We start from the raw sequence: 15,287 nt of genomic DNA, 5'->3' as shown, positions 1-15,287 counted from the left end.
GACATATTTGGTTAGAAGAAATATTTTAGCTGATAATTATTTTTAAAAAGTTGTGAAAATCATTATGCACTAAAGAAAAGTGACCTAGGAGTTGTTCCACCTAAATCTGGTGCTTTTCTCCTTCATTATCTTTATACTTTGGAAGAAATCTCAACTTCACAGATCCCCTGTCCTCTTCTCTATGTAATGAAGGTGTTTAAACAGAAATCTTTTAAGTTGTCTTCTGATTTAACAATTTTCTGGTTCTGAAATGTCTTTTCATTGATGCTGTCTGTCAAGATGACCTCCCATGACATAAATTTCTGTTCCTAAAATGTTAATTGTCCTCACAGCAAGTAACAGAATGCTGGGCACATAGCAGTCACTCAATAACCAGCTGTTGGTAGTTTGTACAATTGAAGCTGGATTCAATTCAGTGTCTGGAGTTTTTTATTATAACTGTCTGATTCTGTAATGTGCCAAGATAATTTTATATCAGAGACAAAGCTGATTCATGGAGGGTGAGGGAATTCACATTTATTGAATGCCCGCCAATGGCAGGCCCAGTGCTGAAGGTTTTTTGTATGCAGGAGAAATCATCAAAAACAGTTTGAAAATAGAGGCTAAGGCAGTTTGAGGAAATTTCCTAGGATACTAGTCTATGCAAGACAGGAATTGAAACCAAGTGTGTCTGGTGTCCCAGCCCATACTCAGCAAGCTACACTAGGAATCAGAATCAATTAAAGCTTTCCCAAATGTACAAATCTTTGAGTCTCAAGGCCAGATGTTAGGATTTACATATTATGGATGGTACCTAAAAGTCTGCCTTGAATGATTTCAATTTTGATGGTCACTGAATTAAAGATCCTGCTGCCCTCATCTCTGTAGTAGTGAGATGTTCATAGTACATCTTTATAAAACTGCAAAATAAGCATAATTATCTTCAATTTACAGAAAAGGGAACTGAGATTCACAGGAACCTTAAGATATTGTTAGTTCATGGAGGTGTCTGTCTTTAAACTCAGGGCCCTCTAGATTCTTAAATTCAGGTCAATTTATTTTTAAGTTTTATTGATTTTTAAATTATCAATTATGCATGCATTTAATATGAGAAGGAAAGTCATTCCACAAGTGTTGTTCTGGAAAATATTGTCCATCACCACTCTCTAAACCTGTTCCTTCTTACCAAGGACAAGCACTTCCAATGTCATTTATCTCCATGTTTATATAATAAATTAAATATCTATTTATTGTTTCCACTGTTTTAAGCTTTAGGTAATGTGTTCTCAGCCTAAAACAATGAGGATTTTTCTTTCTTTTGCATCTCCCTCCTTCACATCTACCACTAGAGCTCATGTTCCAGGCTTCTTTCTACCTATTACAAATATATCATAATTTTGTCCTTAGAATTTAGTCCTTAGAATTTAATAAGTCCTTAGAATTTAAACTATTATGACCACATAAGTCTATTGATGGCTGGGTTATTTATTAAGATATGAAAATTTTTAATCTTCCTGTGCAATATTTTATCTTATTATTTAGGCTACTCTTCACTAACATATTCCCCATATTTCTCTCTACAGTAAAATAGTATTTCACACTCCCCCAAATGGATAAAATTTTAAAATGGACAATACCAAAGTCACTTGAATTTTCTTGCATTGTTAGTGGAACACAAAATATAAACACTTTTAGAAAAATGATTTGTCAATTTTCTCCTATGTTAAATACATATGTATCCCATGATCTAACAGATCCACTCCTAGCTATTCATCCAAGAGTAATGACTACATAGTACACAGAATGTTCTGTATACAAATGTTCCTAGAAACTTTATCCTTAACAGTTCCAGCCTGGAAAAAAAATGTCCATGATTAAGTGAATGAATGAATGAAGAAAAAGAAGAAGAAGATGAAGAAGAAGAAGAAAAGAAGAAGGCAGCTGCAGAGGGACAGGAGGAAGAGGTAACATAGGGAAAAGAGGGGGAGGAAGCAGGGGAGGAGGAGATGGAGAGGGAGGAGGAGGAAGAGGAAGAAGAAGAAAAAAGATGGCATATTCTTATACTGGAATATTACTCAACCATAAAAAGGGATAGTTGATCTGTATAATAACAAGGGTTGATATACTGAAAAAAATATATACATACATACACACACACGCAGTAAGCCAGCACCCAGAGTAAACAATGATGTGTCTATTCACATGAACTTATAGAAACCAGGATGGTGTTTGCTGAGGGAATGGCTGGTAAGGAGCAGGAGACAAATATCCAGGGCAATAGAAACAATTTGTGATGTGGTGAGATGTGATGATGATTTGAAGACAAACTTACCGAACATTACTATTAAAATCTGTGTACCTTATTGGATGTAAATTTTAATTCAATTAAAATTATTAAAAATAAATATGGGAGATTGGCTCAAGATGGTGGAGGAGTGGGGGATCCCTTTTCAACTGGTCCCCTGAGTTTAGCTAGAAATCTACCAAGCCATTCTGAACACCCATGAAATTGGCCTGAGATGTAAAATTATACATGTCTGGATCTCTATGGGGGCAGAAAATCATCAGTCAAGAGGTACAAAGGACGGAGTTGGGATTGAGTGGCCAGATATCAGAGGATAAACAGAAGGGGAAGGGAGCTACCAGAAGCTAGCCATTGGAAAGTAATATCCCGGTCCAAAAATGTCCTGCATTTGGGGACCAGCAATAATTTGGAGAGCAGTGGCTGTGATATGGGAAGGGACTGATAACAGCACTCAAGCAGAACAAAGGAGTTTAAAGGGGCAAATGTTGGAATCAGGTTGCCACAGGTGTGGACCTAAGCCCATGGTCCCTGGACAGCCACAGCCACTGCCCACTGCTCCTGAGAGGACCCAGTGCTCTCTTGAATCAGCAGTCCCTGGGGCTGCTGCCTCTACTGCCACCACCCATGCCAGGATTGGACTAGAGCCCATTGACCAAGGAATGCCAGTCATTGGGGCCTGGACTCTCCTGGACTGGGATTGCTTGCGATTTTGGTGGCATGAGGATACAGAGACAAACAGGGACCTGGATCAATGACTGGGAGCGTGGCTGGGGGCATAGACGCCCTGTGGGAGGCTGCAGTATTCAACGGTGCTGGCAGAGGAAGAGTCTGTGTGTTCTGGAGGATTCAGAGATGAGTAGACTATGGCTTTCCTCTGAGGCAGAGGTTGAGGTGTGGACAGTTTACTTTGCTCTGACACTCTGAATAGGCATGAAAACCTGACAGAGAACAAACCCTCCCCAAAACTGGTTTCCACAGAGCACAGCCTCTTGACAGAGGGCAGGGCAACTCTACCCTAGCAGGACTAAGAAACAATGCAACAGGTCCCTTCCCCAGAAGTCAAGCTGAAAGAATAAGAGGACAACAACCCCAGGGTCCTCATGAAACTGTAAAACACCAACACCAGTGGAAAACAGTATATTAAGCTCCTGGTGTTACCTCATGACCTGTGTATTTCTTAGATATCACTTCTCTCTCTCTCTCACTTTTTTTTTTAAATTCTTTCTCATGTTTCTTATTTCTATTTATTTATTTATTTATTTTTGTTGACCTACCTATCATTTTAACTAGATTAATACAACTTTTTCCGTAGTAACTTATTAACCTGAACTTTTTCATATATATATTTTTTCTTTTTCTTTTTTATATATATAGATAAAAACTTCAATGTAGTCCTTTTTTTCTTATTCAATATTGCCTTCATATATATATTCCAGGTTTAATTTCCCTGTATCTCTGGGAAGTAGAGTTCTCTAACAGAAGAAAATATACCCAAGGAGAACTGAAATACCCTTCCTTACCTACATTGAGGGATTATAGTCATCTTCCCATCACCCACCCACCCCCCATTTATTTTTGATTCTTTTTTTGTTTTGTTTTGTTTTTCATTGTTGTTGTTTGTTTTTGTTTGTTTGTTTGTTTGTTTTGGTGGTGACTTCCAATTACTTTGGACCTTCCCAGAGTGCACTTTGCTTGGGCTATGGTTGATATTTTTGGCTATATATTTCCTCAACCACAACTCAACAGAAGGAATAGGAGGAGGAACTCCCAGCAAAGAAAAGATCCAGAAACAATGGCTTCTCCCACAGATCTAATGGATATGGATAGACTTCAGGGTAGCAATTATGAAGATAATAATTAGGCTGGGGAAAACTATTAATGACAAGATAGCTTCTCAAAGGGCATAAACAAGAGCAGATCTGGCAGAACTTAATGCTATCAGTGAGATCCAATCTAATCTACTCTAACAGGGTAAATTAGACAGAAGAATGAATTAATGATCTAGAAGACAAACTGATAGAAAATAAGGAATAGGAGGAGGCCTTGAACAAATAGCTTCAAATCCCTGAAAACAGAATTAGGGAAATAAATCTCACCATGAAACATTCCTATGTCAGAATTATTGGGATCCCTGAGGGGGTAGAGAAAGGGGGGGGGGTCTAGAAGATATATTTGAGCAAATAATAACCAAGAACTTTCCTAATCTGGGGAGTGGCATACACATTCATGTCCTATAGGCAGAGAGGACCCTTCCCAAAATCAAGGAGACCAGACCAATGCCCCAGCATGTAATAGTAAAACTTGTAAATCTTAGAACGAAGGAAACCATTTTTAAGGGCAGTTAGGGGAAAGAAATTCCTTATGTACAAAGGGAGGAACACCAGAAAAATGTCAGACCTGTCTACAGATACCTGGCAAGACAAAAAGGGCTTGTAAGACATATTCAGGGTACTAAATGAGAAGAATATGCAGCCAAGAATTTTTTATCTGGCAAGGTTGTCTTTCAGAATGAATGGAATGATAATGAGCTTCCAGGATTGGCAGAGACTGAAATAATATATGACCACTAAGCCAGGCCTGCAAAAATATTAAGGTGGCTCTATAAAAGGAGAAAGACCCCAAGAGTGATATAGAACCGACACATTCAATCTATAGAAACAAGGACTTCACAGGCAACATGATGAAAATAAAATCTTATCTTTCAACAATCATGCTCAATGTGAAGGCCTAAATGCTCCCATAGAATGGCTCAGGGTTACAGATTGGATAAAAAGATAGGACCCACCCATATGCTGTCTACAAGAGACATTTTGAACCTAAAATTACATACAGATTGAAAATGAAGGAATGGATAGCCGTCTTTCATACCAACAGACCTCAAAAGGAAGCTGGGGTAGCAATTCTCACATCAGACAAATTAGATTTTAAATTAAAGACTGTAATTAGAGATTGAGAAGGACACTATATCATTCTTAAAGGGTCTATCCAATAAGAAGTCTAACAATTATAAATATCTATGCCCCCAACATGGGAACAGCCAATTAACTACATAAGCCAACTGTTAACCAAATAGACATAATAATAATGATAATAATAATAATAATGTTAGTAGTAGGAGACCTCAACACTCCACTCTCAGCAATAGACAAATCATCTAAGCAGAAAAATCAACACAGAAACAAGAGCTTTGAATGACACCCTGGACCAGATGGACCTCCTAGATATATACAGAACATTCCACCTCAAAACAACAGAATATTCTTTCTTCTCAAGCACACATGGAGCTTTCTCCAGAATAGACCACATGGTGGGTCACAAATCAGTTCTCAACTGATACTAAAAGACTGAGATTATTCCCTGAATATTCTCAGACCATAATTCTTTGAACTGGAACTCAATCACAAGAAAAAGTTTGGAAGAAATTCAAACACTTGGAAGCTAAAGACCATCCTGCTTGAGAATGTTTGGCTCAACCAAGAAATCAAAGAAGAACTTAAAGAAAATCGTGGAAACCCACGAGAAAGAAGACACATTGATCCAAATACTATGGGATATGGCAAAGTTGGGTCTAAGAGGGAAATACATAGTCATTCAAGCTTTACTTGAAAGAAGAAAGAAAGAAAGAAAGAAAGAAAGAAAGAAAGAAAGAAAGAAAGAAAGAAAAAAAGAAAGACTTCAAATACACAAACTATCTTTACACCTTAAAAATCTGGAGAATTAAAAACAAATTAAACCTAACCCACACACAAGAAGGGACATAATTAAGATTAGAGCAGAGATCAATGAATTAGAAACCAGAAATACAGTAGAATGCATCAATGAAACTAGAAGCTGGTTCTTTGAAAGAATTAATAAGATCAATAAACTTCTGGCCAGACTTACCCAAAAGAAAAGAGAAAGGACCCAAATTAATAAAATTATGAATGAAAGGAGAGAGATCATGACTAACACTAAGGAAATAAATACAATTATCATATATTATTATCAATAGCTCTATGACAATAAATTAAGCAACCTGGAAGAAATGGATGCATTTCTGGAAATCTATAAACTACCAAGACTGAAACAGGAAGAAACTGACAACCTGAATAGACCCATAACCTGTAACAAGATTGAAGCAGTGATTAAAAACCTCTCAAAAAACAAGACTCCAGGGCCTGATGGATTCCGTGGGGGAAATTCTACCAAACATTCAAAGAAGAAATAATATCTATTCTTCTGAAGCTGTTTCAAAATATAGAAATAGAAGGGAGATTTCCACACTCTTTCTATGAGGCCAGCATTACCTTGATCTCAAAACCAGGCAAAGACCTTATAAAAAAAAGAGACTGTGGACTCTGAGAAACAAACTGTGTTTTGGAAGGGATGGAGGGTGTGGGGTGGGTGTGGGGTGAATCTTGGAGCACTGAAAAAATAAAACAAATTAAAAAAAAAAGGAGAATTTCAGACCAATACCCCTGATTCATATGGATGCCAAAATTCTCAACAAGATCCCAGCTAATAAGATCCAACAGTATATTAAAAGGATTATCCATCCTGACCAGAGCAGATGGAATTTATCTCTCGGATGCAAGTGTGGTTCAACATTTGCAAATAAATCAATATGATAGAACACATAAATAAGAGAAGAGACAAGAACCACAAGGTCCTCTCAATTGATGCCAAAAACGCATTTGACAAAATACAGCATCAAACTTTTCAGAGTATAGGGATAGAGGGAACATTCCTCAACTTCATAAAAATCCATCTATGAAAAACCCACAGTGAATATCATTCTCAATGGGGAAGGGCTGAGAGCCTTAAGATGAGGAACACAACAAGGATGTCCACCCTCGCCACTATTGTTCAACATAGTACCAGAAATCCTAGCAACAACAGTGAGACAACAAAAAGAAATAAATGGCATTAAAATTGGCAAAGAAGAAGTCAAACTCTCTCTTTTCACAGATGACATGATACTCTATGTGGAAAACCCAAAAGAATCCACCCCCAAATTACTAGAACTTATATAGCAATTCAGTTATGTGGCAGGATACAAAATGAATGGATGGAAATCAGTTACTTTCTTATACACTAACAAGGAGACTGTAGAAAGATAAATTAGAGGATCAATTCAATTTATGATAGCATTCAAAACCATAAGATACCTTGGAATAAAACTAACCAAAGAGGTAAATAATCTATACTCTAGGAACTACAAAAAATTCATGAGAGAAATTGAAGAAGATGCAAAAAGATGGAAAAACATTCTATATTCATGGATCAGAAGGATAAACATTGTTAAAATGTCTAGCTGTCCAGAGCAATCTATACTTTCAACACCATCCCAATTGAAATACAAACAGCATTTTTCAAAATGCTGGAGCAAACAACCCTAAAATTTGTATGGAAATAGAAAAGACACTGAATTACCAAGGAATTGTTGAAAAAGGAAAACAAAGCTGGGGACATTATGTTGCCTGTTTTAAAGCTATATTATAAAGCTGTATTCACCAAGACAGCATGGTATTGGCACAAAAACAGACACAAAGACCAGTGGAAGAGAATAGAGAGCCCAGATATGGCTCTCAATTCGATGGTCAACTAATTGATAAAGGAGGAAAAATATCTGATGGAAAAAAAGACAGTGTCCAATAAATGGTGCTGGGAAAATTGGACAGGTGTACACAGAAGAATAAGACTCAACCATTCTCTTACACCATACACAAAGATAAACTCAAAATGGATGAAAAGACCTCAATGTGAGACAGCAATCCATCAAATTCTTAGAGGAAAACATAGGCAGTAACCTCTCGACATTGGCCACAGCAACTTCTTTCAAGATGTGTCTCCAAATCCAAGGGAAACAAAAGCAAACAATGAATTTTTGGGTCTTCATCAAGATTAAAAGCTTCTGCACAGTAAAGGAAATAGTCAACAAAACAAAGAGGCTATCCACAGAATGGGAGAAGATATTTGCAAATGACACTACAGACAAAAAGCTGATATCCAAGCTCTATAAAGAACTTCTCAAACTAAACATCCAAAAAACAAATAATTAAGTAAAAAGTGAGCAAAAGACATAATCAGACACTTCTCAAAAGAAGATATACAAATGGCTAAGAGACACATGAAAAAATGTTCATCCTCATTAGCCATCAGGGAAATTCAAATCAAAACCACACTGAGATACCACCTTACACCAGTTAGAATGGCAAAAATTGACAAGGTAAGAAACAACAAATGTTGCAGAGGTTATGGAGAAAGGGGAACCCTCTTGCACAGTTGGGAATGCAAGTTGGTGAATCCACTTTGGAAAACAGTGTGGAGGTTCCTCAGAAAATTAAAAATAGTGCTACCCTATGACCCAGCAATTGCCCTACTGGATATTTACTCCAAAGATACAGATGTAGCAAAAAGAATGGCCATATGCACCCCAATGTTCATGGCAGCAATGTCTACAATAGCCAAATTGTGGAAAGAGCTGAGATGCCCTTAAATAGACAAATGAATAAAGAAGATGTAGTCCATATATACAATGGAATATTACTCAAAAATCAGAAAAAAATGAATACCAAACTTTTGCATCAACATGGATGGGACTAGAGGAGATTATGATAAATGAAATAAGTCAAGCAGAGAGAAAGTTAATTATTCTATGTTTTCACTTATTGGTGGAACATAAGGAATAGCATGGAGGACATTAGGAGAAGGAAGGGAAAAATGAAAGGGGGGATATTGGAGTGGGAGATGAACCATGACAGACTATGGACTCTGGTAAACAAAGTGAGGGTTTTAGAGGGGAGGGGGATAGAGGGATGGGTTAGCCCAGTGATTGGTGTTAAGGAGGGCATGGATTGCATGGCGCACTGAGTGTTATACACAAACAATGAATCATGGAAAACTAAACCAAAAACTAATGATTTACTGTATGGTGACTAACAAAATGTAATAAAAAATAAAAATTAAAAAAAAAAAAGTAAAGGTACAAGCCTTCATGGAGACTCCTTTCATTAGATTGTAGAGCATGTGGCCAGGGCCTGGGCTGTGGTGTCACAACTAGTGTGAAAATCATATCCAGTTACAACATCACTTTCCTTTTGTGTAGGATGGGACTACTCATTTCTCCTTACCAGGTAGTGATTAAGATTATATGACACGACATAGGTGAAAGTTTTCTTTTGTGTTTCAAATGTATTTTCATTCTTTAATTTATTTCAGATCCTTTCTTCTTCACGTCTGTCCTGAATCTCAAGCTCACAATCCTAAGTGGATTAGTTTGGACAATTTGGAAAACACATTCAGCATTTCAGCCCTTTATCTCCTGCCTTAAAATCATTCACACCTGTCTCCTGGGTCCTATCCTGCACTTTCAAATTCTTGATTCAAAGACACTTCTGCATTAAAGAAACGCTTATCTCACCCTACTCTAACTCTCCAGGAGTCTCTAAGGAGAAGAACAAAGCAGGGGAGACAGAGCATAGAGCAGCACTAAGTGCTAGGGGTTGGCTTCCTCTGTGCCATGGGGCTCTGTTTTTCAGCACTGTTGACCCACTCAGAGTAGAGCCATCTATCCCTGGCTGGGTTGCTCTGTCTCCTGGGAATGTCACCTGAAGATCAGGAGACTGTGGATCTACCATCCACCCTTATACTGAGGTCTAGAGATCCCTTCCCACATCTTGGACCTAAAATGCATCCACTGATTCCTGCTAGTACCCTCCACTGATTCCTGCTAGTACCCTCCCCTGACATGTGAGTTCTGTAACTTACAACGTGAAAACCAGAACTACTGCAACAACCAAAGTCTTTTCTTCCTTTCTCAGAATCTTTGTTCCTTCTACATCTTCCAAATTCAAAATTCCCTTTCCCACTCACTGTCTAATACCCAGAAAAAGGAGGCAGAGAACACCTTGCAGACCCTCCCAGCCTGATCTGAAGTCTCTCAACCTTTAATTCTCTGTAAATCCCCTCATTATACATTCACCTTCCCCCATCTTCCTGAGACTATTGAATTAGAAAGAAAAGATGGGTGACTCTGGGGCCAAAACCCTATAAATATTTGAAGAATAGTTCTCTCTTCATGTCCTGTTTGAAGAATATTTTTCTTTTTATGTTCTTTTCTTCCTTCTAATTAGTTTATTTTTTGTAGAGTGCTGGAAAGCAAAGTCATTCTGTTAACATACATTAAAATGTGTTCCTGACATTTGAAGAACTATTTTCAATAACATCTGTAATTTTCTGTCATTCTGGGTAGTGTGGTGGAAAAAATATAAATAAGGAAAATTCAAGTTAATGTCTTTTGGAGTTTCTTTTATAGACTTTTGATATAAATAAATTTAGATTCAATAAATATTTATTAGGCACTTTTGTGTGCAGACTATTGTGTTATGCTAATAGTGACATCACAATAATAATAACTGCTATCATTTAAATTTATTAGGCAGCATACTAATTCTATTATTTTATTTAATTCTTATTACAATACCAAAGGTAGGTATTATTCTAATATCTTTTTTTTTTTTTAAAGCTGGGAATGAGTTTTAGAGAAGGGAATTAGAGTTAATTTAAAATTGTATAGTATCTGATAGAAAACAGAGTTTTGCATGCAATTTGAATCCATTTTCCCCCCAATTTTGTTGTAATATAATTGACATAACATTGTGTTTAAGGTGTACAGTGTGTGGACTTGGATTTGATACACATATATTACAATATGATTACCACCATAGAGTTAGCTAGTAACTCCATAATGTCACATAATTATCGTTTCTTTTCTGTGATAAGAACATTTAAGCTATTCTCTTAGCGACTTTCAAGTATACAATACAGCACTTTTAATTATTCAATACTGTGTATTATATCCTCAGAACTTATTCATATTCTAACCAGAAGCATGTACTCTTTGGCCAGCATCTCCCCATTTCCTCTACTCCCCAGTCCATGGTAACTACCATCTACTGTCCCTTTCTATGAGTTGGGCTTTTTTAGATTTCACATATAAATGATACCATACAGTGTTTTTCTTTCTTTGCTTGACTTCTTTCACTTAGCTTAATATCCTCAAGGTCTATCCACGGGGTGTGTGTGCGTGCGTGTGTGTGTGTGTGTGTGTGTGTATTTATAAATATTTGTAAACCATACATTTGAAGTCCCCTTTCTTTTGGATATATACCTGGAAGTGGGGTTGTGGGATTGCAAGATCATAGGTAATTTTATTTTTAATATTTTGAGGAACCTCTATACTGTTTTCCATAGCAGTTGCATCATTTTACATCCCCACCAACAGCACAAAAGAATTATCTTGTCTCCAAATCCTTTCCAACACTTCTTATCTCTTGTCTCTTTGGTGGTATTGATTCTAATAGGTATGAGGTGGTATCTCATTGTGGTTTTGATTTGCATTTTCCTGATGATGAGTGATGTTGAGCACCTTTTAATGTATCTGTTGGCCAGTTTTTTTGTTTGTTTTGTTTTTATAAGTAATCTCTAAGAAAAAAAAAAAAAAGTAAGCTCTACCCCCAGTATGGGACTTGAACTCATGACTCCGAGATCAAAAGTTGTATGCTTTACTGACTGAGCCAGCCAGGTGCCCTTACCAAAGGCCATTTGTAAAATAACCTCATTCACAAGAGCACTAAAACCAATAAAATACTTACAAATATGCTTAACCAAGGAGAAGAAATTTCTGTACACTGAAAAGCATAAGATATTGATGAATGAGATTATAGAAGACACAAACACTTGGAAAGATTCCATGCTCATGGATTGGAAGAATTAATATTGTTAAAAGGTTCATAGTACACAAAGTCATATCTACATCCAGTGCAATCCCCACCCAAATCCCAATGTTACTTTTAACAGAAATAGAAAAAAAAAATCTTAAAATTTGGATGGAATCTCAAAATATCCTAATTCTGAGAAAGAAGGACAAACCTGGAAGCATTATACTTTCTTATTAAAACTGTACCTCAGAAGGTATTTAAAACAGTATGGTACTGGCATAAAAATAAGCACATAGATCAGTGGGACACAATAGACAGCCCAGAAATAAACCCACACTTATACAATCTAATGGTATTTGACAAGGAAGCCAAAAATATGCAATGGGGAAGGATGGTCTCTTCAATAACTGGTATTGGGAATACTGGATATCCATATGTAGAAGAATGTACTGGAACCCTATCTTTCACCATTCACAAAAATTAACTGAAGCAAATTAAAGACTTCAACCTAATAAATGGAACTATAAAATTCCTAAAAAAAGACATGTGGAAACGTCTCTTTGACATTGGTCTTGGAAATGATTTTTTTGATATAACATCAAAAGTAGAAATCATAAAAGCAAAAATTAATAAGTAGGACTACATTAAACTTAAGTTTCTGCACAGCAACGGAAACAACCAACAAAATGAAAAGAAAATTTATGGAATGGGAGAAAATATTTGTAAACCATATATCTGATAAGAGGTTCATATCCAAAATATATAAAGAGCTCAAGCAACTCCATAGCAACAACCATAAAAATGAAGCTGAATGAAAAGTTGGTAAAAAACTAAATAGAACTTTTCCCTGAAATTCCAGTTTTAATTGACTACAGTGTTATGTTTTTGACTCCGAGGGCAGAGGCTATCAGTGTCCTCCCAAATCCTCTCACCCTGGTGGCTACCTAAGACCTGGCACCTGATTTCTTTTAACACAGGCCTAAGTTCACTCTGCATATGATGTGACCAGCTAGAAATAGTGAGGAATCAGTGTGCAGCCCTCAAAGACTATAGAAGTCTGTGTAGAAATATCCACTCATTAGCACTTCAGGTGAGCTAACTCTGAGGAGCTAACTCTGAGAACCATGTTCTGCATGGTTCTAGAATTCTCCAATAACCCATGGTAACAACAAACCCTTACGGCTTACTTTCTTTCTGGGCTCACTCCTCTGCTCCACTACTTGTTTTTTACCATTTATAACTGTATCCTAGTTTCCAAGTTTGTTCTGGGTGAACCCAAATTAAGATGATTGCTGTGCTAAACCCTAATGTAAGGCCAGTGTCCACTTCTAGAAAGGCTATGTTGAGTCCACAGAAGGAAATGAGTGCCTCTGTTTTGGGGAACTCTGGAGACAAGAGAGTCATGTTTGCACATGTATTACACCATAGATGACTTGTTCACAAGAAAACACAAACTAATATGAACTGATAGCTAAAATCCCAGCATTGAGGACACAGAGACAGAAAAATGAGAGAGCAAGGGAAGGATCAGTGGTATATCCCATGGGTGATATTCTGTGAAGAAGAGAAAGAAGACATTACAGAATGGGGAGACATTCTGCACAAGCAGAGAACAGAACAGAGATGAACATCATTGGCATAGCCACTCACTGATGAATGAATTTGCTAGAATACACTCAATCCTTAACACCAAAACATATCAGGCTTGTAAAATATACCTCTTATCTGTTTGCCTCAGAACTCTGAAAATGTCATATAAACCATGAGTCACAAGACAGCAATATGGTACACAGCATGTGAATTGTGACCTCTGATAGGTTTTCTTATTTTAGTAACCCTCTTAGGTAAATATTTATTATTCTGCCCTTCAATGAGGAAAAGCAGAGGTCATAGAAACAGAGCCAAAGGTTACACAACCAGTCTGAGAAGCAAACTGGATATGACATTGAACCACAGTGAAAAAAAAGCTGTTATTCTGGGTTACATGCCAAGTGTTGAGGTGAGCCATCTACAGTGTAAAGTGTAATCCAGTCTATCCTTCCAACATTCCCAACATTACTAGGACATTATCACTGCCACTTTGCCAATGAGGAAACTGAAACCCAAGATGGTGAAATCTCCAGAGCTGATGCACAATGCATACCTGATAGTGAGAAAAGGAAAGAGAACTGCTCAGTTTAACTTCTTTGGCCATTTCATTTTTATGGATCATGTAATTTTGTGCATAATTTTGAAGCAAAATGATCTCACCTTTTCTTCCAGGGTGGATGTCCTGCCTTCTTGATCAAGTGCTTTCTCCAGATTAATCTCATCCCAGGGAGCTTGTGGACACTTGGCTGTTTAGATTCTGCCAAGGCAGGGTCTTTGGGACAGGGCCTCCAACTATCTAGAAGTAAGAGTCTATCAACCAAAGACCATTGTCTCTTGTTGTAACCTACTTTGATTCCTCTGTTACCTCTCTACATTTTGTTCTGCAATCATAGAATTACAGGTTCTGTGTAATGTAGATGGGCAGTGGGTCAGGGAGACACTCTGACCCCTCATTGTCTGTAGGAGGCTTCTGAGCTCTATCAGCATTCAATAAAGGCAAAACTTCCTGTCATTATCAATCTATAAGGAACAATTGGTAGGTTCAATAATGACCCCCACCATTATGTCCATTTCCTAATCTCTGGACCTTGTGAATATATTACCTTTAAAGTGAAAAAGACCTTGTAAGATGCAATTACGTTAATGAATTTGAAATGGAGGGATGGTCCAGGTTGACTTAATATTGTCAAAAGGGTCCTTAGAAGGGGAATTGGGAGGGTCAAAGTCAGGAAAAAAAAAAAAAGATATGATAATAGCAGCAAAGTGAAAGCTTTGAAAATGAAAGAAGGAGACTTAAGCGTGAAAGTGGCTTCTAAAAACTGGATTAGTCAATGAAACATATTTTCCCTTACAGACTCCAGAAACAGTGCAGTCTTGTTACCCCATTTTGGATGTGAAGAAAACAAGTGTGTGTTGGTGTAATCCATCCAATGCACAGTAATCTGCTATAGCAACAATAGGAAATGAAAACACAAATGACAAATGTCACTTGCCTGCAGTGTTAAGTCAATCATATGTGTTAGTACTGAGGTCAGAAGCAGAGTGCTAAATGCCGTAAATCAGGACTTCAAGGTGGCATGTCTTGAATTTGAATCCCGGCATGACCATTCACTGACTCCATGGTCTCAGACATATTAATTACATTCTATGCATCCTACAGTACTCATTTATATCTCAGGGTTCATACCAGCTTTCATCTAGTGTGATTGTGA

This window comes from Mustela nivalis (genome assembly GCF_964662115.1).
Source record: "Mustela nivalis genome assembly, chromosome: 4".
NCBI classification, from domain to species: Eukaryota; Metazoa; Chordata; class Mammalia; order Carnivora; family Mustelidae; genus Mustela; species Mustela nivalis.
This window is presented reverse-complemented; position numbering follows the sequence as displayed.